The 26,025-nt window shown below is 34.6% G+C and overlaps 1 long non-coding RNA gene across 1 annotated transcript in view; it reads right to left on the reverse strand.

Moving 5' to 3' along the window:
• Positions 1–741: 741 nt before the first annotated feature.
• The window catches only part of LOC129247226 (uncharacterized), a 92,118-nt gene continuing 66,834 nt past the window's right edge, over positions 742–26,025 (reverse strand). Inside the window, exon 3 of the long non-coding RNA XR_008582544.1 lies at positions 742–779. This is a non-coding gene — a long non-coding RNA (uncharacterized LOC129247226). The remainder of the gene's footprint in view (positions 780–26,025) is intronic.

The raw sequence follows: 26,025 nt of genomic DNA on the forward strand, positions 1-26,025 counted from the left end.
CATTTTTTGCCATTTCATATTTATTACAAAAACTTTAGGGATTTGTTTGCTCTTCAAAGTTTTGCAACATTGGTTTCATGAAATATGAAAATTTATTGCACATCATTATTTTTAATTGTTTTTTTTTTTTTCTTTTTTTCTTTTTTAGCATTAGAATGCTTTACAAATATTATATGATTCAGCAGATTTTTTCATACCCAGAGCAAAGTATTGCAATTAGTAAAAGGTTTAAAGAGTGTCAAATGAAAAATTTAAAATTACATCACAAAAATTACATTCAATGAGTTTGAATATTAAAAATCATTTTCAAATTTTATAATCGGAAGTTAAGGAACTGGAAAATTCAAGGCTGAGAATACTATTATGGCGTTTATTGTTTAGTGTAAGCAAAACACAATACCCTTGATTCTTTAATAAAAATCAAAATAGTGTGAAGCCTTGAGAGTTTAAGTCGACATTATTCTATCGAAGCTACAAATTAAAATGTTTCTGCTGCCCATGGAAGGACCCCTAACTTTTATAGTATTAGAACTGCTTCCGCAATCAAGTTGTAGCAACCATTTTCCTATCACGCCAACATTTCTAAGATTTCCACGATGCTAAACCCCTCTTTGCAAGCTTTTCGGGTATCACAACCCTCGCAACGCAATCACATACGAGTACAGGTATACTCTTAGACTACTAATTACAGTGAGATCTGCAGAGCAGTCCGTGTTTCTACTTATTAATTCAAAATTTACATACCTTCACTCAAATCCAAATGCACTTTTTCGTCAGATCTGAAATAAAAATATAAAATTAATATATTAGGTTTTACCTTAAAGCTTATCTTACTTTTAAGGAATAGAGCAAAAAATGTTAAAGAATTTGTGAAAAATTAATTCAAAACCTATCTGAATACTTTCTAGAAATAGTGGAAATACGTTCAATGCAGACTTATTATTATACATAATTTTCAATGTTGCTGATTACGAATCTGATTTTGATTTTCAAAACTCAAAATTCATAGCATTATCACATTGATCTGCTGTAATGCTATGGGAGAGCAAGTACCTTAGTAAAACCACAACCAAAAAAATGGAGCCACTGTGATCGAAAAATGTATATGGTCCAATTTGATTCATATTCAAAATAGATATGTATAAGTTACTGCAGAAAAAATACTTTTCTATCGGGTTGAATTTTCTGAAAACGTATATTTATAGTCCAAAATGGTTCATATTCAAAATATTCACATACAAGAAAATATATTTTTGAAGCTTTAGAAAAATCTCTCCGCCCGATGCAATTTATCTAATCACAGGATTTTTATTATATTTAATTTTCTGACTTTTTGGAATGTTTCCTATGTATGTTACACTATAGCGTGATCCAATAAGGGCGAAATGGAGCATATCATATGTGAGGTAAAAAATCAAAAAAGTTTTAAATAGTAAATAATAATTTGTTCAATTCAACAATTTTGAGATTTGTTCTACAAGCATGTTGAAAGTATTGGATTGGAGTTTTTTAGGGCTTGTTCAGCGTTTTTATAATTTTTTTATTTTTTGTATAAACTTTTTTTCTTTTTTAATATTTTTATAATTTTTTTTTTTTGCATAAAAAAATGTTTCCCCTAAAATTTGTAACAAAGAGAAAAAGTTCTAACCACTCGTGTAAAAATCTGAGCTGGTGTCTTTTCTACAATAACAAAAAAATGTGTAAACAAGAAAATTGAATTTTTTCCGAAAAAAATTGTTAAATATTAAAGGATTAATTTATTTCTATCATTTGAGATATTTTTCATATTCAACTCTTTGTGTGCGGTGTCTTTAGGTTCTTTTTAACATTTTCATGACTTTTTAGTATAAAAAATGGTTTTTCGTCAAAATTTGGAACAAAAACAATCTCTTTTATATCACTTGCGAAATAAATCTGGGGTGGATTTCTTCCTAAAATTACAAACAAAAAATTTGTAACAAAAAAAATAAAATTTTTCCAAAACTAAATTTTTTAAACTTAGTAGCATACTTATTTTATATCAACTTTGAATTCAATAATTTTGTGATTTGTTTCATATTAAAAAGTTTTGGTAAGGAGTTTTTAAGGCTCTTTTTAATGCTTTTATAATTTTTTTTGTATACATTTTTTTCGTTTTTAAAGACCTTATAATTTCTTTTTTTTGTATAAAAAAATGTTTACTCTACAATTTGGAAAAAAAAATGTTTATCACCACCCATCTGGAAAACATTTCTTTTATCATTTGTGAAAAAAAAGTTGAACTGGATCTTTTTCTGAATTAAGCAGAAACATTTCTACAAAGCCAAATTTTTTTTTTGTCAAAAAACCTTTTTTTAAAAGTAAATTTTATAACATTTTTTAATTCAATAATTTTGAGATTATTTCCATGATGCAAATTTGGTATGGAGTTTTTAAGGCTCTTTGTAATGTTTATATATATACAATATATATATTTTTTTTTTGTATAAAAAAGTATTTTCCTTAAATTTTGGAACAAAAAAAATTGTTTTCGTCATCATCAAACAATCTGAGGTGGGTTTTTTTTTTTCTAAAATAACACAAACAAATTTTGAACAAAAAAATTTAATTTTATGATAAGCAAATTTTTGTTCTAGTATACTTCATAAGAATTTTAATTTAGTAGTTAGTGGAAAAGATCAGGTGGAGAAGGACTTGGCTTCACTTGGTGTGTCCAACTGATGGCGCTTAGCACAAGAAAGAAACGACTGACACCCTTTGTTAAACTTGGCCAAAATCGCGTAAGCGGCTATCGCCCCGATTAAGAAGTTTTTTAAAGCCCTTTTTAACATTTTCACACGAAAGTTGTTTTTAACATTTTTATAATATATATTAATATTTTTGTTTTTGTATAAATTTGTTTCCCCTTCAATTTGGAAAAAAAATTACCTAAAATTTCGACCAAGAATTTTTTATTTGTTTTTAATAAATAAATTATTTAAAGGACTATGAATAAGTTCGTGCGGTTTTTTTCGAAATTTGAAACTTTATTGACGTAAAATGGTTACAAATTTAATATTCAAAGTATTGTCCATCGCTTACTACTACTTTTTCCCATCTTTCTGGCAATTCACGGACTCCCTTTGTGAAAAATTCGGTCGGTTTTGCCGCAATCCACGAATCGATCCATTTTTTGACTTCATCGTAATTACGGAAGTGCTGGTCAGCCAGGCCATGTTGCATTGATCGGAAGAGATAGTAATCGGATGGCGCAAGGTCTGGACTATACGGCGGGTGGGGTAGGACATCCCATTTGAGCGTTTCTAAGTATGTTTTGACCACTTGTGCAACATGTGGCCGAGCATTGTCATGTTGCAAAATAACTTTGTCGTGTCTATCGGCGTATTGCGGCCGTTTTTCTCGCAGTGCTCGGCTCAAACGCATCAATTGTCGTCGGTAGACATCCCCCGTAATCGTTTCATTCGGTTTCAGTAGCTCATAATACACAACACCCAGGTGGTCCCACCAGATACACAGCATAACCTTCAGGCCATGAATATTCTGCGCCGACGTCGATGTTGAAGCATGGCCAGGGTATCCATACGTTGCCCGACGTTTTGGATTGTCGTAATGGACCCACTTTTCATCGCCAGTCACAATTCGATGCAAAAAACCCTTTCTTTTGTGCCGTTGAAGCAGTTGTTCGCATGCCATAAAACGGCGTTCAACGTCTCTTGGCTTCAATTCATACGGCACCCAATGGCCTACCTTTCGGATCATTCCCATGGCTTTTAAACGTTTGGAAATGGTTGATTGATCAACTCCCAAAGTTTTTGCAACCTCTTCTTGCGTTTGAGCCGGATCTTGATCGAGCAATTCCTCCAATTCGGTATCCATGAACTTTGGCGGCGCACCCTCGCGTTCTTCGTCTTCCAAGCCAAAATCACCACTTTTAAAGCGTGCAAACCACTTCTGGCACGTTCGCTCAGCTAGAGCATGCTCACCATAAACTTCCACCAAGATACGATGACTTTCGGCTGCTTTTTTCTTCATATTAAAAAATTCCCCGCAAAAACACATTATTTGGCACGAAATTCGACATTTTCAAGTGTGGTAAAAATATTGTTGTTTACGCTTCAAATAAAAAACTTATACTGACGTTTGTGCCTTACGACAGTAGCTCTCCAATGAATGTTTGGAAATGTGGATCGATGGAATAATAATCAAGTTACGCCATCTGTTGTAAAACCGCACGAACTTATTCATAGTCCTATTATTAGTATATTTTATCCTAACAATTTAAAAAGGATTTTATTAAAATTTTTTTATTGTTTTTTTTTTTTAATTTGAAATTTGTTTTCTTAATTTTTAATTTCTTTTTTATTATTTTTATTTTTAAATTTTTTTAATTGTTTATTTTTTTTAATACGTACTGCAGCACTTTATAAGTTCCCATTGAGTTCCTATGGGTAAAATTTAAGTTAGGTTAGGTAGTGATGGTTGCCCAGAGAGTGGGCCCACTTGGACGAAAAAGTTTGGTTCATCCTTTGTGATACCATTGCAAGGGGGGGAACATTTACTTTGGTTAACAAGTATCTTTTCGATTCTTTTCAGAAATGTTCGTAAAATATATTATTTCGAAGATATTTCAGTTTAAAAAAATGTATACCAAAATGTTCAACATTGAATAAATCTCAAAATTATAATTTTTTTTTCCAAACAATTTTCAGCCTACTTTTTACTGCAGTAAATTTTACGAAAAGTTGTAGGCATTGTCAGTTGACATAGAAAAGCTCAGCTGCATATCCTGAAGCATCCCTATTTCATGGATATCAGATAACAAACTTATATGTTGTCCTATGTTTTTGTTTACCAAAATGCTAAGTAGTTGCATATAACGTCAATTCTCAAGCCATCGTAATTGTTTTGAAAGTAGATGGAGCGCCGCTCATTTCTTAGAAATTGTAGTCCTTTCTGTGTATGACTACTCACACTACAATTTTAGCACATTTTCTGAGTTAATTACCGAAGTATCACATTTCTGATAGCATTGAAAATTCCTTTATATGGCAGTGGATGTGATTAGCGCCCATTTTTTCTCACTTTCAATATGAAACTAAAATACTTAGGGACAAAGGTTATGTCCTTACCATCTTATATACATATGCACCCTGTTTTGTTCAGACAGATATGGCAAATCGATTTGTCTCCTCATTCCAAACATTTTGGTGTACGTACAGGTGCATACCTGTAGATAACCCAATACTAATCATCCAACTCCTTTACTAAAAACAAAAAAAAATTATATTGAGTGACGTAAATCGTTATTTTGACCTTTACGCGCTCCATTCTTTGTCTGCTTGTATACTGCAGCTGTCTCATTCACAGTTGCAGAAATTATAAATCGTCCGATAGGGTGACTAATTTTGCGCCTACCTCAACAAATCCGTTCAGATGTTGGAAACGAACGTCATGTGAACAAAGTTATAATACCCTATAAAAAGTTATAATAAAAGCAATGAGCTCCAGGTAAATATGCGCATGTAGATGTCAACAACAATTCTTCTTTATTATGCAATCGAAATGTTTACTCTGGTTGCTCGTTCAAACAGAGCCAATTGCACATATCCGTAGCTGCATGTCAGCACGTGCAAATACATACAAACAGTCATGTGAATCTAAGCAATGAATATAGTAAATAAACGATAAGAATGAATAAGTGTACATATTTTTGTTTGTATTTAAATTGCCTTGGGTGCATTTAATATAACAAGTCAATGAAAACAATAATAAAAAATCGATAATAATGGCAAAAAATTGCTAAAACCAAATCGTATAACAGGACAAATTTATAATCCCATACATACACACGTATGCGAGTGCATGTGTGTGTATGTGTATGCAATGTTTTGATGATGACATTTTTCTAAATTGGATGCTTTAACAACAATGTTTTTTGTACTATAATTTCTTCATCCAATTAGTGATTGACAATAGCATAAAATAAAATTTAGCTAACTCAGCTTATTAGAGGAAATTGTTTAATCAGATAGCCAAACAACTGATGAATCCAATTAATTTGATGAATTTGAAGTTTTTAAAACTCTATATGGGCTTGCCTCGGGTGTTTTTTTAAGAGCTTAAAATTGTGATACAAAATAGAAGTACTGTTGGAATACATTTTTTATTATAATCTTGGAATGATTTCATTTAGCGGCTTCGGTAGTCTAGCGTAAGTGCTCTAGCCTGCCATGCTAGAGGTTGTGGGTTCGAGTCCCACGTAAAGCATAGTCCTCGTACTTTTCCTAATTTACTTTTTTTCCCAGTTTCTATAAAAAAATAAAAAAAAAATCATTCCTCGACCCAACCAACCTTATCCTTCCAATCTTACTCCCGCACAAAAGTCAGCGCATTACTTGCATAGTGGCTGCTAAAAAACAAGTAGCAAGCACAGTTAAACAATGCATCAGTGGCGCCAGCAAGAGGAAGCGGGCAATCGCGGTAAAAGCGCAGACACACGAAATTTAGCGAAGTCCTCGACCATCTGTGTGATCCTTCTGTCAGAAAAATGTGACACACAGATGGCGCTTCAAGCAGTAAGAAGGCATTGTTCCTAAGCAAAGACAGGTGGGCATTCCCACTACTTAGGACTGGTAGCGGCAAGCTAATCACCTACCAAACCAACGCAAGACTAAATCTTGTCGAGGCCCTATGCTCCCGAGGGGAGTAAGCTAGGAAAAAAATAAAATAAATCATTTCATGCATTTTTTTGTCAAATATGATTTCCGGCATATATCCGCCGTAACTACGAGTTACGTGGTTACTTTTTCCAATTAATCTAAATGAGCCCAATCAGCAAATATGCGACGCAAACGTTAGCCACTTGGATTCAATTCTTGTATGAGCTGTATTTTATAGGCACGCCAAGCCTAAGATCTTACATATAATTTTCTACATAGTATAGGGTGGGCCATATAGCGTTTGCTTTTTGAACCACCTATTTTTTTTGGGAATGGTAACACAAATGACATGTCAAATGTGTTCATAATTTACTTAAAGGTTTGACATTTACGAAATGGGACGCTATACGCTTGAACAAAATTGAGAAATATTGAAAACCTATTTCCAAAGTGGTGAGTCTTCTTCTTCTTTTCTGATTTTCACATCGGTGGCTACGTCAATAAGCAAAATTTTCGGATTTGGGGCTCAGAAAATCCACACGTTACTGTAGAGAAGCAAATGCATCCACAGCGAGTCACTGCTTGGTGCGGTTTTTAGTCTGGCAGCATCATCGTGCCATTTTTTCGAAAATGAGCAAAGAGCCGCCGTTACAGTAAATGGCGAGCGTTACCGTGACATGCTCAACGAGTTTTTTTTCCAAAAATTGAATAGGATGACATGGACGACATTTGGTTTCAACAGGACGGTGCAACTTGTCACACTGCCAAAGTTACACTCGAACTTTTGGTTCCCGGTTTTGAAAACCGAATAATCCGCCGAAATTCCGATATCAATTGGGCGCCTCGGAACTGTGATTTAAGCCCGTTGGACCACTTTTTGTGGGGAGCCGTTAAGGACAAATGCTATGCGAACCATCCAGAGACGATTGATGCTTTAAAAGACGAAATCGAAGTTGTCATTCATGAAATTGAATTTATGAACTCAAAAATAACAATGTTCAATCTTCAAAACAAAAAAAAAAGGTTGAAAAAATATTGATTAGTTTTTTTTTTTTATAGCCGATTCAAAAAGCAAATTTTACATGGCCCCACCCTGTCCAACGTTTTACAACTTAAACGTACACTTATTTGCAGCCTGAATAGTTCCTGACGGGTGGACTTAACCATAATCCGTCACCACCAAACCACAGAGGCATAAGTGAGAATTGATCTGATAAGTGCTGTGTATATCGACCAGATCACAGCAGGATTCAGACCCCAGGTTTTTCCAAAGGCTCTACGGCATTGTTGAAAAATTCTTAATGCGCGATTCACCTTCAGTTAGACATGTCTCCCAAGTCAGTTACCTATCCAAGATTATTCCTAGATATTTAGCTTTCTCAGAGAGACTGAGTGTCAAACCTTTCAGTTCTCGAAGATTAAGTTCATCCAATTTCCGTTTTCTCGTGAACAAGACTAAGGTAGTTTTGTACGGATTGACGGAAAAACATTGTCTTGTGCACCAGTCGTCGATTTTATCAAAAATTCTCAGATCTTTCATGCAAACCCTTCATTGCTTTGAAAAGTCCGTGCAAAAATGAAAACCACTTAATTGTTTGGGGTAATTTTGTTTGTTTTTTTCGACGTTTACGAATTCAACCAGACATCTAGCCAAATAAACTTTCCTAGTTTTTTTTTAAATAAATCCAGCTCAGCTTCTTTGTCGGCATCTGCACTTGAGTGGCTTAACCATCGATATTTCCTCTGCCGTTCATGCACTTTTATGATGAAGTGGCTCTACCACCCAGTGAGTTATGAGCACAACTTTTTCGCTAATTTTCTAACCCAAAGTATGTTAAGTCCACCACAACTTAAGGAGTGACTCCACCGACAAGTATTTGAAGTCCAACACCCAAAGACACCCTTCAGTTGAATGCCTAGACAACCAATAGTTCTTTCTCACAAATTTTCTTAAATAATACGGCAAGCGAATTATTCTTTTTTACATTCAGTATCTGAGTTCCACTTCAATTGTCGCTTTTTTTCTTTTAAATACTTGTAACCACTCAAATTTAACATAATTCCCATACTTCATATCAGAAAGCTAAATAACTCAAATATTTACTATCTACTTTTGAGCGAATAGTGCAAATATGTACATACAAATGTAAGTAACCAAAAGACACTTAACCAACTCAGCCTACGCTTTACTTTACCACATTTCTTAACACCAAAATGGGTAACCTAAATAATTCAACAGTCATCTATGGCTGAGCAAATGTACAAATAATGAAAGAATCTCAAACAATGCAATAATGATTCATGCACACAAATATACATACATACAAACAAACATACAAACATACATACATACATACATACATATACATATACGTATGCATAGAAGCAGCAACAATAACTAGTGATTGAATAGAGAAGAGTTAGACGAAAAAGCAGATGAGAATGGAGACGCAGAGCATAAAGAATTAGTTAGAATACAAATTAGTAGAAATGCTGTAATGGCACGGCAAAAGGAAGGAAGAAGAAGGAGTGAGTTGAAGCTCATTGAAAATTCCATAAATGTAATTAGAACATGTAAATGATGCAAAAAGCCGGTCTCTTTGAATGGATGTCTGTCAGATGGAATGCTTGAAGAATGTAGACCAGTATTATGTATAAACCTATGTGCATGATTTTATTCCTATGAATGTATGTACATATGTCTATAGGTATGTATTTATGTACATAAGAAATATCACCAGAGAAATGAATGCTTAATGGCTTTGCTTGGTTGTTGTTGTTCGCTTCCTGACTGCTGTATGAATGGATTATTTGCCACTCTTTGAATTTTTCGTTTGGTTTATCCAGAAAACAGCTATTTGCAAATATGTACATACCACTCTTACATACCTATATACATATGTACTCGTGCATACATACCGCGCAATACCAATAGTTTGCTTTCATGGCTTGGCTATTATTTTTGCCCGATTTGTCATTCGTAAGCTACTGCTGCTTCTTGCTAAATGTACAAACTGTTTCTGTTGTGTGCTTTTTTTTTGGTTTTTGTGTGTAAATTTGCATACACAAGTGACGCACCTTGAATGCGGTGGCAAATACGTGCATACACATGCATCTACACCCGCGTTCGCAATAATAGCAGCAAGCCTTATTAGACAATTTTGACTATTTATTTATTTTTTTAATATAGTTCACACTACAACAAAAAACATGTAGTTCAAAATTTCAAAATTCTTAAAATAAATAAAAAAAAAAAATTGAAAAATCTTCATCAACGTTTCAGTTAGAATTCATAGACAATTTCAAAATAATTTCATCAAAATTAAATTTCCAAATTTTTAGTCAGAATTTCTAGAGTAATTCTGGGTATGCAGTTTTGTAGTCCATTCAATTGCGCCAGTTGAAAGCGGCTTAAAATTTAAGTTGATTTTTTATCGTTTTTTTTTTCTTGACGTTATTATGCATTTTCTTCTATAAAATAAAATGAATAAATAATTAACGCGTACCCTTCTGTTAGGAGTTTGGCCGAGCTCCTGCTCTCATTTGTGGCGCATTATAAGTAGCTTTCTTATGGCAAAAATACACTCGGAGGTTTGCCATTGCCTGCCCAGGGGCGACCGCTATTAGAAAAAACTTGTTCTAACATTTTGCTGTTTAATGCACAGAGATTCGAACCTACGCACTCCCGAATCACTCCCGAATTGTAGTCACACACTAAGCCACTCGGCTACGGCGGCCGTCTTCTTCTTCCATACCTCAACATTTTGTTCACGTTCATATTCACCTTTATAAAAGCATGGCTCATTGTCTAAAAATAAATCACATAAATCAAGCTTTATTAAAAAATTTGAAAACTTAGACCAATTTTGTCAAAATTTCAAACTTTTTAATCATTTTTTCATAAAAATATCTAATATCTGTACAAATAACTTAATACTTCAAACTGCCTAGAATACTTTAAAAACTTGAATAAATGTTCAAAATTCCAAACTTTTTATCAGAGAGTTTTGAATAAGTTAAAAAAAACTGGGTATGTAATTTTATAGCCTATAAAATTTTAGCACAACAAAGTGCAAATTTGAAGTTGCTCAATAATCCCGTTATAGTTTTATAATCTTTTCCCTGATGGTGTAACGCATTTTCTGCATATAACGAACTTTAGTTTTTTTTCTTATATAGAGAAAACCATCAAAATCGGAGCATATGCATGTCAAGCGGTGAAAACTTTTACATATTTGGGATTCAAATTAAGTTATGATAACTCATTGGGCACTACAATTGACGAAAAAATACAAGCAGACAATAGAGCATATATGGATCAGAATCGTGGATATTTAGTGAAAAGGACAAAGCCATCTCCAAATATTTTAAAGCAAAATGTTGAGAAAAATCTGCGGAGTAGTCAAAGACAACAACGGTGAATGACACATAAGATGGCACCATGAACTTGACCAACTAATAAAAGGAAATAATATTGTGCGCTTCATCAAAGCCCTAAGAATCAGATGCTTAGGTCATGTCACGATAATGGACCCAACGAGAGCTGAAAATGATTGACGCTTAAACATTTACGACGAAAGCAAAAGGAAGGAATCAACCAAAGATCGGGTCAAATAGAGACATTTTGTTCAGCAGTTCAAAGCTCACACAGAGCTGAAGCGCCAAACGATGATGGTAATAGATAAAACATGAAATACCGTTACTGAAAAAAATTATCAAAAATCAACGAGAATTTTGAGACACTTGAAACTTGCAATTTATTAGACTGAAATTTGATCATCATTGCTGTCGTGACGGTCCGGGTAGAATACTCCTTTAATAACTTCGCCAGGAAATCTCGATCCTTTGCAGATATTCTCCAGTTTTTCAGTCCAAAGATCTAGGCGTTGCCATTAACTGTGTCAATTCAGGTTTTCCTTGGGCGACCCCTTTCATAAGGCACATTCAACTTACTATTGTAGATCTTTTTTGTAATTTCGTTTGGGTCCATCCTCAGAACATGTCGAGCCCACTTAAGACGCTAAAGCTTGATGCAGTCGGCGATTTGGAAGTCGTTTAGCTAAGCTAGACATTCATCGTTGTAACGTAGGCGATAGTTGTCATGATCTATCCGCCCCGATTCAAGGTTGCGGCGTAGAATTTTTCGCCCAAATATGTTAAGCTTTTCTTCATCCGCCTTACGCGTCTCCCAGGTTTCAGAAGCATAAAGTAATTCAAGACCTAATTTTTGTTTCGTAGAGCTTCAGCTTCTTTCGCTTACAAAGAAACGAGAAACTTATGTAGAAACTTGTATAGAGATTGGCAGACAATGTTCCCTGTTGGAGCCTCGCACTAATTTCTTGTTGCGTCCGCAGATATGTTAGATCCAAGATATTTGAACGACGCCACCCATTCAAATGTGTAACTGCCGATCAACATGGCAGATTTGCGTACATTTGGAGACTAAAATTTAATGGACTATGAAACTGCATACCCAATTTTTTTTTCAATTCTGATTAAAAATTCAGAAATTTTGATGAAATTTTAAAAAATGTTTATAAATCTTGTAAAACGATTGAAACTTGAATTAATATGGCATTTACTGTAAAATGAACGATATATTGATAAAAAACAAATTTAATTAAAAAAAAATTAATTAAAAAAAAAAGTTTTAAAAAATATAAAAAAAAAACAAAAAGTAAATAAAAAATAGTCCAAACGTATCAAAATGTTGAGAGGCTACATTTTTCCGAAATATTTTATGCTCGAAATGTTTTTTAGATCCAGATCGCCAAGAATGCCAAAATCGCGAGCAAAAATAATTATCTAAAATCAACGAAAATTTTGAGACACATCAAACTTGCACTTTGTTGAACTAAAATTTAACGGGCTGTATACCCAATTTTTTTTTTTTATTATTTTGATTAATTTTTTTTAAATATTTATGCAAATTTTTCGAATTTTTTATAAATGTTGTACAAATTTTGAAACTTTGATTAATATGGCATCTACTGTAGAATGAACTATATTTTTATAAAAAAAAATTGCTAAAAAATAAGAATAACAAAATAGACAAAACATGCCTCAAAGATTAGGTGCTATATCTGTTTTTTTGCGGGGCCGTATGGAGAAAATGCCAGCGAAAAAACATTTCAAAAATCAAAGACAATTTCGAGTACCATAAACTAGCACTTTATTATCCTAAAATTTAAAAAGCTATATAACTGTGTATCCAGTTTTTTTTTTTTTTTTTGTTTTCAGTTCTAATTAAAAGTTTTGAAATTTGTCAAATTTTAATAAATCTTGTGCACAGTTTGGAACTTGGACTAATACGGTCTTTATTATAAATCGAACTATATTTAAAAAAAAAAAGTATTAAAAAATATATGAATAAATAGTCCAAGTCACTTCAAACTTCCACTTTATTGTAAAGAAATTAAATGGGCTATAAAACTGCATACCCAGAAATTAATAAAAATTCTCTAATACAAAATTTGGAAATTTTGATAAAAATTTATTGAATTTTTTTAAGTTTGAAGCACAAAATTATTTTTGTCGATTTTTTTACAAAAAATATTAAATGCTTGATAAAAAGTAAATAAATCATCAAAATTTCTCAGTATGGCGCACTGCTATTATTGCGAGCACAAGTGTATATAAGTACATAAAAGCATACTTGCCAAGATATTGGCAACTGCAGACGTAAAAGGTGTATCGTTATATGTATCTAACCAAATATCTCACATGCACATTGGCAAGTATGTATGTGCCAGAATGTGTATGAAGTTACAATGGGGGAGATATGCATGAGATTTAAGAGATGTGCTGCAGATGTAGAAGTAGGGCAGTTGGAGAATATATTTGTTGGTTGAGTAAGTAAGTAGTCGCAGAGGTATTTAGAAGTGTTTGCGAATTTACATACATTTAGCATGCGGTAGGAGAGCTGTATAGGAGCAACTATTTACAAGCATTGATATGTGCATACAAATATCTAAGACTCAATGATAAATATGCCAATAAGCCATTAGGCTACGTGTAGGTACTTGTGTAAGCAGCACTTGGCGTATGGTTGAGTAACTAGGATGAAATGAAATGAAATTTTGAAAAGGTCCAGCCAAGGAGCACCAGGATATTTGGTGGCTCCTAAAACACTCAGGCTAAAAAGCCCATTTTATTTAAAGCTCTAGAAAGAGGGTAGATAGTCAAGGAGGGAAGGAGAAAAGTATCAGAGGAAGAGCTAGGAAAGAATAGAGACAGAGATAGAGATAGTTAGTCCTGTGAGAATTTTCCAGATTCTTTGGCAAATCTGTAAATATCCTCCAGTTTTATAGAACGAATATTACTCATTCTCATGACATCGGAACCCAAAACTCGTAGTCGTGCTCTAACAAAGGCAGGACACTCACAGAGAAAGTGCTCAGTGCTAGCCACCTTCTCCAAGCATGACAGGCACACTGGGTCCTCAATTATTCTAATGGTGGTCATATGCTGCCCCATGGGTTGTGTCCTGTAATAATATCGACCATCAACCGAATGTCTTTCCTTCCAAGTTTTAGTAGAAAGTTTGACATTTTTCTCTGTTCGGACTTGGCACAAAATACTTTGCAGTTCTGCAGCGTTCTAGACCGGACCAGCGCTCGGATAATCGCTGATCCAATTCATGATTCCTACGGAACTGATTCCGATTATTGGCTCTGGCCCCTGTGGGGGCACCGCTGATCCACGGTTGGCCAATTCGTCAGCAATTTCGTTTCCTTGAACACCGAAGTGTCCCGGAACCCATATAAGTACAAGCCTGTTTTGTTTTGCGACAGAATTGAGCACCTTCTTATATTCTTGAACAATCTTTGAGGTTTGCTTTGCGTTCTCCAGGGTCTTCAGTGCAGCCTGACTGTCACTGAAAACTCCAATCTGTTTCCCGCTCCATCTCCTCTCGATTATCGGCTACTTTTAGGATGGCAAAAACTTCTGTTTGGAAAACAGTTGACATTTCCCCCATAGCATAGTGATACTTATTACTATCGTTTAAGTACCATCCGGCTCCAGACCCTATTTCATTCTTGGACCCATTGGTAAAGAAAATATCCGTCAAACCTCCCTGCATGCATTCTGGATTGCTTCATTACTCACTCAATGGAAATCTGACATCAAATTTCCTTCCAAATGAAACTATGGGTATCAGGTCGTCTTTAGGTGCCGGAAACAGTGGATACTGCTCAGATAGCAACTTAAAGATTTCTCTGTGTCCCGAAGTTTCATCTTAGTGCCAGAAACCATATTTATGGAGTCTACACATTGCTTTTTTGCTTCCTGTTGTATCTTAAGATCCAGGGGGAGCAAATCAAGCATAGCATTTAGGGCATCACCAGAGGTTGTACTCATGGCACCCGTGATGCATAAACATACACTTCCTTTTAGCCTGTACAGTTCCCGGATTGTCTACTTAACCATGCTCCGTCGCCACCATACCACAGAAGCGTAAGTGATGATTGGTCTGATAAGTGCTGTGTATATCCATAGGACCACAGCAGGTTTCAGACCCCAGGCTTGACCAATGACTCTACGGCATTACTGAAAAATCCTCAAAGCGCGATTCACCTTCAGTGAAACGTGTCTCCCAAGTCAGCTTCTTATCCGAGATTACAAGTGTCACACCTTTCAGTGTTGAAAAACTGAGTCCATTCAATTTCCATTTTCTCGTAAACAAGACTATGGTTGTTTTGTTCGGATTAGCGGAAAGACCTTGTCTCATGCACCAGTCATCGATTTTGTCAAGAATCCTCTGCACTTTCGTGCAAAGCCTCCTTAAGGATTTATTCGATGTTAGCGCACAGACATCGTCCGCTTGGACATGAAAACCGAGTTCCTGTATCTCCGCTAGTAGAGAGTCTACGACGAAGCACCACAGTAGCGGAGAAAGAACACCCCCTTGGGGACATGCTTGCCTGGCCCTGACTGTGATTTGTTCGTCACCACTCCCACCCGCGGTTAACAGCCTCTCAGTGAGCATGGAATATATCCATTTTACAATGGTTTGATTAACTCCGTGTCGTTCGGCAGAAGGATAACTAGGATACCCAGCACCCAACATGCGTGGAATGCATTACTGCACTGCACAAGGAACTACTTATGAAAGTCATCCTTCTTCAGGTATTGTGGATTTATTTTACATACTACACGTTTACTAAGAAATTGTAATAAAAAACCATGGAATTGTAATTTTAAGGAAATTTTCTAATTTTGTGTATAACCTGGGTTTATATGAATTTCATTCGACTTTCTTAAAAAAAAAATGAAAATTAAAAAAAAATTTAAAAACTGTTCAAAATATTGATCTGCTATGGGTTTGCCAACTCTGTATATTTTACCCAGTGATATACTATAATCCGTTAACGGCTCATGGCGCCGTTAATTTTTGATGGCTTTGCTAAGTATCCGAACAGGTGGTAAGATATCCTCTTCACTTTTCGCACCAAAGTTGTGATTTTGCATATTTGCGCATTAAACCGCATTTATATAAAGCATTGAAATATATTACAATAAAAAAAAAATTAAGGGAATCGTTATAAGGTCATTTGAAAATTGCCATAAAAAGTCTCAAAAGTCGTCGATTATTAGGGGCGCATTTTCAAGAGTCAACCTATCAGTTAATGTGTAACCTTTTTTGACACCACTGCCACCACTAAGATTTGCATAAATTCATTGGACACTGTTTTGCATTTTTCTTTTCTTTTTTTTTTCTTTTTTTTCCTTTTCTTTTTTTTTGTTTGCTTTCTTTACACTACTTAAATTTACGTAGGCGCACATTTTTTGAGAGTCTGCCTTTGACTTCGAAGAGCTCATGAACTTCCAGAATTCTTCAACATAAATTTGATACACATTTACTTTCCGCCTACAATCGCTTTACTCCGACATACATACCATGCTTCTTCTTCCTTTCAGCAAATAAAAGTGTGTGTGAAAACTTTCTGTTGCATGTTGAAACTTTCCTTTCCGGACAATTAAAATGTTTCCCGTGACAAGCTGTCAAAACAATAATTTACATATACATCCTTACTTACATACACATTGAAGCATATTGAAGCATCATTTTAAGAGCTAAAGTTTTGTTCTTGCCATTTAACTGAATGCGGAAAAAGGTCCTAATTTCAATGTGATGTATTGAAATTGTTGTTTGGTTTCTTTTTTTTCATTTATGTAGACGAGAAAAATTGCTAAAATTTTGCAAAGTAAAAACTTTATCCACTTTTCTTGGAATACTTAAGTGCATGTAAGTGCATAATAGGTTTTAAAGCTTATTATAAATATTCTAAGAGCTCTATTCGAGAGAAATTTTAAAATTTCGTATCTTTCAAGTACATAAATGCCTCTCGTAATTTTATTTTCCAGCAAGTCAAAAGGTCAAATTTTATCCAATTGAGTTTTGACATTTTGAGGTAAGTAAATTGGTTGGAGAAATTCAATTTGTTGGAAATAAAGAGGAATGTAGAAGAAAGAAGAAGTGTGCAAAAGTATATTAATATTTTTTTATTCGGTAGAACTAAGGGAAAAATGTGATGGATTCGGGTGAAATGTGGCAGATTTGCATTTATTCAACAAATATAAAATTTCAATATATATAACACACAACCCTTCTAACTAATACGAATTCAGTTATTGTACTTATATCTATATATGTGTGTACGTATGTATCTAAATATTGCTGCTTTTTTATTTGTAAGCGCATCACGCACGAACAGCTCAATAGATTTGCTTCATTTTTTTCAGTTTTGTTTATTTCTGGCTGCGGAAGGTTCTCCAAGAAAAAACTTGGAAAAAGAGTGTTACCAGATTTCTAAAATATACAAGAAAAAAACTTAAGTTAAATTAGCCGCATTAGCTCTATTTTCAAAAGATTGTATGAAAATACTCAATACAAAAAAATTAATTTAGGTGGGGTTGCCACCTATTAAGAAATTGCAAGCCGCATTTAAAAATAGTACTAACGGATACCATATAAAAACACTGCCACCAAACGAACTTGTGTAAAAAACAATATGTTATTCCTTTTTGTAGGGTTGCCAACTCTCAAAAAAGTTAATAAAATGTTGGATGGAACACTAATGTTTCGTTATCTGCTCAAGAAATTTAGCAAAAATTCCTATCCACACATACATATAGATAAGCAATGGTCGGCAACAGCCCTTAACTATGCTAAAGAGGCAGGACCTTTTTCATGCTCAGAAGCCTCGCACGGCTAATAGAGTTGCATATGCGTGAGAAGTCTCAAAGGGTCAAAACTGCACTTTGCTTTTGGAATGCATGCATCTTTGTTTCAAGCGGAGGTGTATGCTGTTCAAGAAGCGATGAACGAAAACAGATGCAGAGACGGATCTATATATGTCTGCAGCGACAGCCAAGCTGCGCTCATGGCCAACATCAGGTGGTCAATTCCTGTAAATCCAGGCTGAATTATGTCGGTAGACTAATAACCTGTAACTAACATGGGTCCCGGACATGTGGGTATCGCGGGTAACGAGACCTCTGACTCTTTAACTAGGATGGACTCTGAAGCCAACTTCTTTCGCCCGGAGCCCATTCTGCCACTCGCTTCTGCAGTCATCAAAAACCAAGGTTAGCAAATGAGTTACTACAACGCACAAGCGAGCTTGGCAGACAGAGAGAGGCTGCAGATGGACTAAACTGATGTTACCTGACATGTCCGTCCGACTGTTGCAAATCCTCCTGTCATTAAGCAGAAGGGACTGCAGACAGCTGGTTTCACTGATATCGGGCCACTTTCTGTGGGCGAAGCACATGGAAAAGGTAGGTATTTCAGACAGTGCACTCTGCCCAGCATGTAGAGAAAAGGATGAGACGGCAGACTACTTTATGTGCGTCTGCCCGACCTTCATTCGAATCAGGATTGAGGTCTTTGGCACTAATGTGTTAAGAAGTGACCACCGTGGCTCCTTGGCACCACAAGATCTACTCAGATATCTTCGGAGGTCGGGTAGATTTAAAGAAAATTAAAAGGGAATTCGAGTAGTACGATGGACTTAATAATATATAGTATATAATTGGCGCGTACACTCCTTTTGGGTGTTTGGCCGAGCTCCTCCTCCTATTTGTGGTGTGTGTCTTGATGTCGTTCCACAAATGGCATCCTTGGGAAAAAATATTAGGCACCCCACAAAAATACAAGTAATTTTAAATGTGGCTACCAAAGTGACTGCTGCATTTTGCAAATGTGTTACTAGTGTGTTTAACCTTTGATTACAACAGTAAATTGTATTATGGGAAAACCCATGGCACACTTGCTGAGTAAAGTCTAAGAAGCTCAATTTTTCAAGGTATACTCAAAATATTTCGGCATTTTAAACTTAGTAGTCAATGTGTGAATAATCTTTAGTGCAAAATTGTCAAGCTGATACAAATAATTACATTTTTATCAAAATGTTTACAAAAAGTGAACTTTGTTATGGCAAAAGAGTGAGAATCCAAGCTTTCAGTGAGGCAGGAAAGAATCAGATTGGAAGTGCAATTTGGTGAAATGTTCGCGGTGCACAGTCGAATGTGCTATTAAGCGATTTGTGGATACAAAATCCCACCATAGTAAATCACAAAATAGAAGAAAACGCCTCACTAATGTACGGGAAGACCGAAAACTTCTGTCGGAAGAAATTGGAAAATCTGTTAGTGCTCGAACAGGTAGAAGAAGGCTTCTGGAAGCAGGTTTAAAAGGATACAAAGCCCGAAAGAATCCGTGGCTTTCAGAAAAAAAAATTGGAAAAAGCATTTAGAATGGGAGAGCTCATCTTACCAACATTTTACGGAGGAAGATTGTTCGAATGTTCTGTGGTCTGATGAACTGAATTTCGAGGGAGGCATAGTTTACACCATTTTAAAATATCAACAACTTAGCTTCTTAGGAAATAAGGAGAATTTCGAGGGAAGAACACAAATCTTATAAGACGATTTTTCTTTCCTTTGCTACACCTATTTGGAACATCTGGTGCAACGTTTGTGACCGCCGACGGGCTGCCGAGGAATACCATTCAGATTGCGTGGTACACAGTGTTAGGCATGGGAGAGGCGGTACTATGATCTGGGAATGTATGGCGGCTGATGGTGTCGGCGAAATGTTCATTTGTAAGTGTTACATGGATGGTAAAAAGTACATAAATATATTAACCCTTTGGGGACGGAGCCATTCGACGGGCGAGCGTCGCTGAGGACGTGAGATATTGGAGTGCTTGTAAATAAAATAACTACGTTGAACGTTATAAAAACTAAGGCTTTATTTAACAAAAGAAAAATTTATCATAACATCAAACACGGATTTCACTTATATTTTACGAACTAATGCCGTCATCTCCCGTCTTATCAGATTCAAAGATATAAAAAGCCTGCTGGCTCCTCTGGCAGTGAAATTCGTCCTGACTCTACCGTCGTCTCATATCGTAAGTTTACATTATAAGAAAAATAAGACTTCATCGCTAATGGCCCCTAATATCTTTGAATGAAAGTGATCCAAGTATATTTTGAATATCGTCTTAAATTTTTGAGTATAATAAGAAGTAAAGTAAAAAAATTAAAAAAAGAAATGTATAATTTAAGATTTACTTAACCCTCCGAAAGCTTTTGGTTGAGCTCCCGGATGTGGCTGTTTTTTCGTTCTGTTCAGGGATCCAAGGTTATAGCCATAAATCGATAGGAAATTTAATTTTAAGATGCTGCGTGGAAGCTTAAATCGTTAGCTATAATAAAAATATGTTAAATTCACGTCCAACGTCGTAAAAGCCAGACCCGGTGCCCTACGAAGGGTTAATGTAAAAAATTCGTATAGGGAGGTTTTTAAAGTACATTTTCTTCGACTATTTTTATTAAAAAGCTACATATATTTGGTAGAAAATATACTTAAAAAAATTTTTTTTGCAAAAATGTTATATTTTTTTCCAAATTTTTGGGAAAACATTTTTTTTCTCAAATGACAATTTTATTATATAACATTTTGTTCATAATAACAAGTAAATTTTTTTATTTAATTTTATAAAATTTTTTCGATTTACTCTTTATTTTGCACAACCCTATAAATATACAAATTTTCTTGAGAAATTTTTTTTCCATTTATGAAAAAACTTAAAACAAAATTTTTTAATATAATATTTTGTTCAGAAAAATATATAAATATATCACTTTCAAAAATATTTCACTTTCATTTTCAAAAATATTTCACTTAAAAATCAATATTTCCCTTTATAAAACACCGTGCCGAAATTTTCGAAATTGAATAAAATTCCACTTTATAAATTTGTTTACAAAATTAATTCGAAATTTTCAAATAATACTCGAATACATAAATTTTTTTATAAAGTGTGATCGGTTTACTTTCTATTAAAATTTTTTTTAATAATTAATAATTTAATGATAAAAAATTATCAAAAATCAAGTAAAATTTTATGCCGCTTTAAACTGGCACAATTGAAGGGACTACAAAACTGCATACCCAGAATTGTCCAGAAATTATGACTAAAAAATGTGAAATTTAGTTTGATGAAATTTTTTTGAATTTTTTAAAATTAAAAAAAAATCGAGACTTTGAGTTATATGTTTTTTGTTGCTGTGTAATATAAATAAAAAAATTAAAATTAAAAACAAAATCTTTCCAAACAACCACAATTGAATGGACTACAAAACTGCAAAACCAGAAATTTTCTACGAACTCCGACAGAAATTTTGATGAAGATCTTTTGATTTTTTGTTGAGAATTTTGAAACTTTGAATTGCATGTTTTTTTGTTGCTGTGTGAACTATATTTTTTTAAAAAAGTGCGTGTAGCGTATTACACATAACAGAAATGAAACTTTCAAGGCAGACAAAGAAAGAGGGAAAGACCCGAGAGAGAATGAGAGAGAATGAGAGAGAGAGAAAGAATATGTATCTAAATAGATTCACAACATTTGCAGAGAATACAAATAGACAAAATTTACAAAAAACGGAAAAGGGTCGACCGGTGTAGGTAAACGCTGAACACAAACCGTGGTAACAACGAGCACTACTCCGAGCGTTTATCACCCGCACAAACGCAGCCATTCCAGAACCGTAGCAACGGCACAAATTACCGCAAGGCAATACCAATAAATCCGACGCCGAAATGGATAGCACTTTATAGTACGCACAAGCACTAGCCAGGAAACGGAAATAAGCGGCAAAAAGTAGGCACCAAAAAAACGCCCCAAACAGTAGGCACCAAGGAAATATAACGGCAAAAAGTAGCCACCAAAAATATATTTCCTAGAAGTTCGCACCAACAAACAAGCGACAAAAAGTAGGCTATTGCGTGTTATTTCTCACTAGAAATTAGCAATATGGCTCTATCTCTCCTTTTCCTCTACGTTATATCTTTTTTCTCTCTCGCGGAACGAAAATGCCCAAAACGTTGCATGGCCTTGAAATTTTACGCTCCATTCTCGCTCGTCCATCGATGCCTAAGTAGTTTCACTTCATTAATAAAATAATAATTTGATAATTACTTTAAAACATTTAATAACATTTTGTTTATAAAAATATATACATATTTCTCTTTCACTTTCAAAAACATTCCACTTAAAAAAAAATATTTCACTTTAAAGAACTCTGTACCGAGACTTTCAATATTGCATAAAACTCAAAATTGTAAAATTTTTTACAAAATTAATCGGTTTACTTCTCATTATACTCAAGTTTCTAAATATACCAACCAATTTTCAGAAGAATTTACGACAATGTCCAAAATATTTGGGTAGCTTGACATGGAATATCTCACTTGAGGAATACCAGCGTCAAAAATCGCTGAAATGCATTTCGAAAGAAAAGAATTCGCATTATCTTTTGCATACGTACAAGGTGGCGCCAAATTAATCATCCAATTTGGTTTTTGAATAACTTTTTTACTGAATAATAAAAGTGATTTTTAGTCATGCAAATATTTATTTTGACTTTTACGCGCTCCACTAATTGTCTGTTTGTACACGCAATAATTGTATACTTAAATCATTAAAAAAAAAAATTAAAAACCTTTATTTTACATTTATATTAGAGAAATGATATAAGACCGTAATAAGCAGACTTACTACTCCCAGAACACAAAGTTCCTCCCCTAGGCTTTGTATAACTCAGCATAAGTAAGATGTGGTCGTCATTGTCATACACTTCAGGCCGACGAACAATCCATCCTACACATGCGGCCACATTTCTTATCGGCTGACAACTCAAGCTCTTCGACTTCATCTGTTTCTGCTTTTTTAAACTATTAAACTTTAAATCCTTTAAGTACTTTTCTTCGCTCCTTTTGCCCGCTATCAATTCATGCGCCAGCTAACGTTTAACTATAAAACACGAAAGTACGTCAAAATATATTACCCATTATCGTACCAAATGTATTTTATTCAACTGTCATACTATAAATAATTTGTCGAGTGTGATCTTATATTAGATTCGGAATTACATTGAAAATTTGACTGATTTATGATGAAAATATAATTGTTTTCAGACATGTACATATGTACGTACATACGAACAAATTTAATTTGCGTCTGCATGTAGAAAATGAGTAATCACACATATCAGTACCAACATTTTATAACGGCACTTCATTCATACCAAAAATGACAAGTGCCGCATTTAGGACCCTGTTGGAAAAATCTGGTATATATAAGGAAGTTGCGCCTGTTAAGTATTTTATGTGCCTAGCAAGCAGGGCTTCAATTCTCAGCCGGCTTATAAGCTTATTGCTAAGAGCCTCATATAATAACTTCTTTACATATACAAGATTTTTCCAACAGGGTCGTATATGCGGTCATCTTGATTGAGGCTTTCTTAATATAATATAATGGCATTCTCCGTTTTGTCAGATTGGCTCCAGTTTTTGAGATAACAGAATTCGAAGGTTTGCCTTGGCGCCACTTAAAAGTTCATTTAGAAACAACCAACTTTGAAATCAAAAGCCGTTTAAATTGTATGTATAAAAAAATCTAAAATAATATACGATGCAAAAAAATTTGAAAATATTTTAATTAGTTTCTTTTTACTTTTAATTTTTTTTTAAATTGAAATTTGAAAAAGTGGAGCCAAGAAGCACCGAGCAACTCCTACAACACTCAGGCTAAGAATCCCATTATATTTAAAGCTCTGGAAAGAAAAAGGATAGATAGTCAAGGAGGAAAGGAGAGAAGTACCAGAAAGAGGGAGATAAGGTAGAATAGACACATAGAGGTAGCTAGACCTGTGAGTCTGCCTAGCAGTTCTTATGAATAACAATGATTTAAAGATGATATTCTAGTTAGTTAGTAAGTCTGTATTCGGTCATAGTGCACTGCGGCGTCGGAAATGGTCTACTGGGATTGACCGCGGTCCCATAATTGAAGGATTCTAATGAAGTACACCACTTTCTCAGGCTTTCTTAGAGCCATACCACCTAACTACATATGTATGAGTCTTCGCCTTGCGAGTACTTCCCATTCGCAGAAGAATGTGTTCTGGCGCTTCTGGCTTCATCGCGCTGCTCGCAAAAACTGCAGAAACTTGTTTTTGCTAGTTTTAGTTTGTTTAAATGATAATGGAAACTCGTGTAGTATCCAGTGAGAGTTTGTAATTCGTCTCTATCTAGTTTTAAAGGCTGACTTGCTGTTCTTCTGGAAGGAAATATACATCCATTATTTTGCTTGCCTCTGTCGTGAACTTCCCATCCAATGTCTTTCTATTCAAGTAATATTCTAAAAGTAACAATGGTTTTAATAATTTTAATAGTCTCCTAAACAATAAACCAGCAGCTTTGAGCGCAAATTTTCGGAAGCCATAGAAAAAGCTATAGTACGGAAAAAAGGAGGCAAAGTGCACTGCATTTCATCTGCCGAATGTTATGTTAATTCCGGACTATTAGAATAAGAAAGCCCCGCTGCTTAATAAACAATTTTTGCTTACAGGTAAAAGAAAATAAACTCGTTCTAAGCTCACTAAAAGCGCGCCATATCGTCTCTAAATAATTTCCTTTTAGGTAACCAGTACGCAATACATATTTAGGTACTTACCGACGAACAAACAATGTGTGCTCAAAAGAGTTGACAACCTTTCATTTAACAGTAGCAGAGCGCGTGAATGCGCAAAACAACTGAATACAAACATAGAGAAACAAACAACAGCAGTTAAATATTTGGTATTAGCAAACAGTAGCAGCGATGGGGATAAGATAAAAAATTAAATGAAAGCACTTGAAATTGGTAACTTAATGCTGAGAAAATTGTATTGTTATTCTAAGAAAAAAAATATAAAGGGTTTTTTATTTAGCGTGATATGATTTAATTGGAAAAAGGCGCACTCTTGGTTGAGGAGACTCAAGTGTTTTTGTTCAAAGTGAAGTACTACAATCGATACAATTTTGTTTTTAATACATATATCACTCAAATGGCCTCCACGACTCCCCTCACGGGGATCGAATTTTCGAGAAATTATGTTTCTTTTTACTAACAACTTCCCAATAATGAAAACGCAGTGAAATAATTACGAATTTGGCTTTATTATTTTTCAAAATATTTTTCTTAAAATTCAGTACACTTCTGCATTCGCTTGAACTAATTTTCAAAGCACTTTTGCCACTCAAAAGTCGGAATATCCAAAACTAGCTACTTAAAGGCTTCAGCAACTTCTTCACGCTTTGTAAAGCGTTGAACTCTCATTCCATTTTTAATGTTCGAAACAAAAAAAAAATTATTACTTGCCGAGTCAGGGCTGGTCATCGACTGTACAGTTCTCATCGATGTAGGTCACCAGTAATATCTTTCTTTGGAAGATTGGATTTTTTAATGACCTTGGCTGGTCGTTTATTTTCCCGCCGCCCTATTCAGGTACAGACGCGGTTGGAAGTCCCGATTTCGGCATGATCATGCACCTCTCTCTTTAGCTACAGCTTGAACTACTACACCCTGCTACCCTGTTTTAACAAGATACAGGATCGTTCGCCTTCTACTGCATTGCCCGGATATCATCATTAGTATGATGCTTCGAGAAAACAGAGAGTGCGATTTGCAATAAAATGTGATAAAACTAAAATTTGCACTTTATGTCACAAAAACTACATCCTTCGTGAAATTAGCTCTAAAGTTAGATTAAGTAAGGTTATAATTTTTCTTCAAACTAATTTATACTTCCAGGCAGCAAAACTAGTACTTCAAAAATACTCTAATTGATGGGCAGTAAAACTCGTTTGATAAATAAAATATTATTTTCAACCAAAGCTGCAATTTTTTTTTTTTTTTGGAAATTCATATTAAAACAAAGAAAACTGTAAATTAATTTCGAAATAGATTTTATGTCTGCACAAATACCAGCTTGATCAAAAAGTTCCCGAACCAACCGCCAGGTGATGCTCTAAGCCAACTTATTTAAGTTC

The sequence above is a fragment of the Anastrepha obliqua genome, chromosome 5, assembly GCF_027943255.1.
Source record: "Anastrepha obliqua isolate idAnaObli1 chromosome 5, idAnaObli1_1.0, whole genome shotgun sequence".
NCBI lineage: Eukaryota > Metazoa > Arthropoda > Insecta > Diptera > Tephritidae > Anastrepha > Anastrepha obliqua.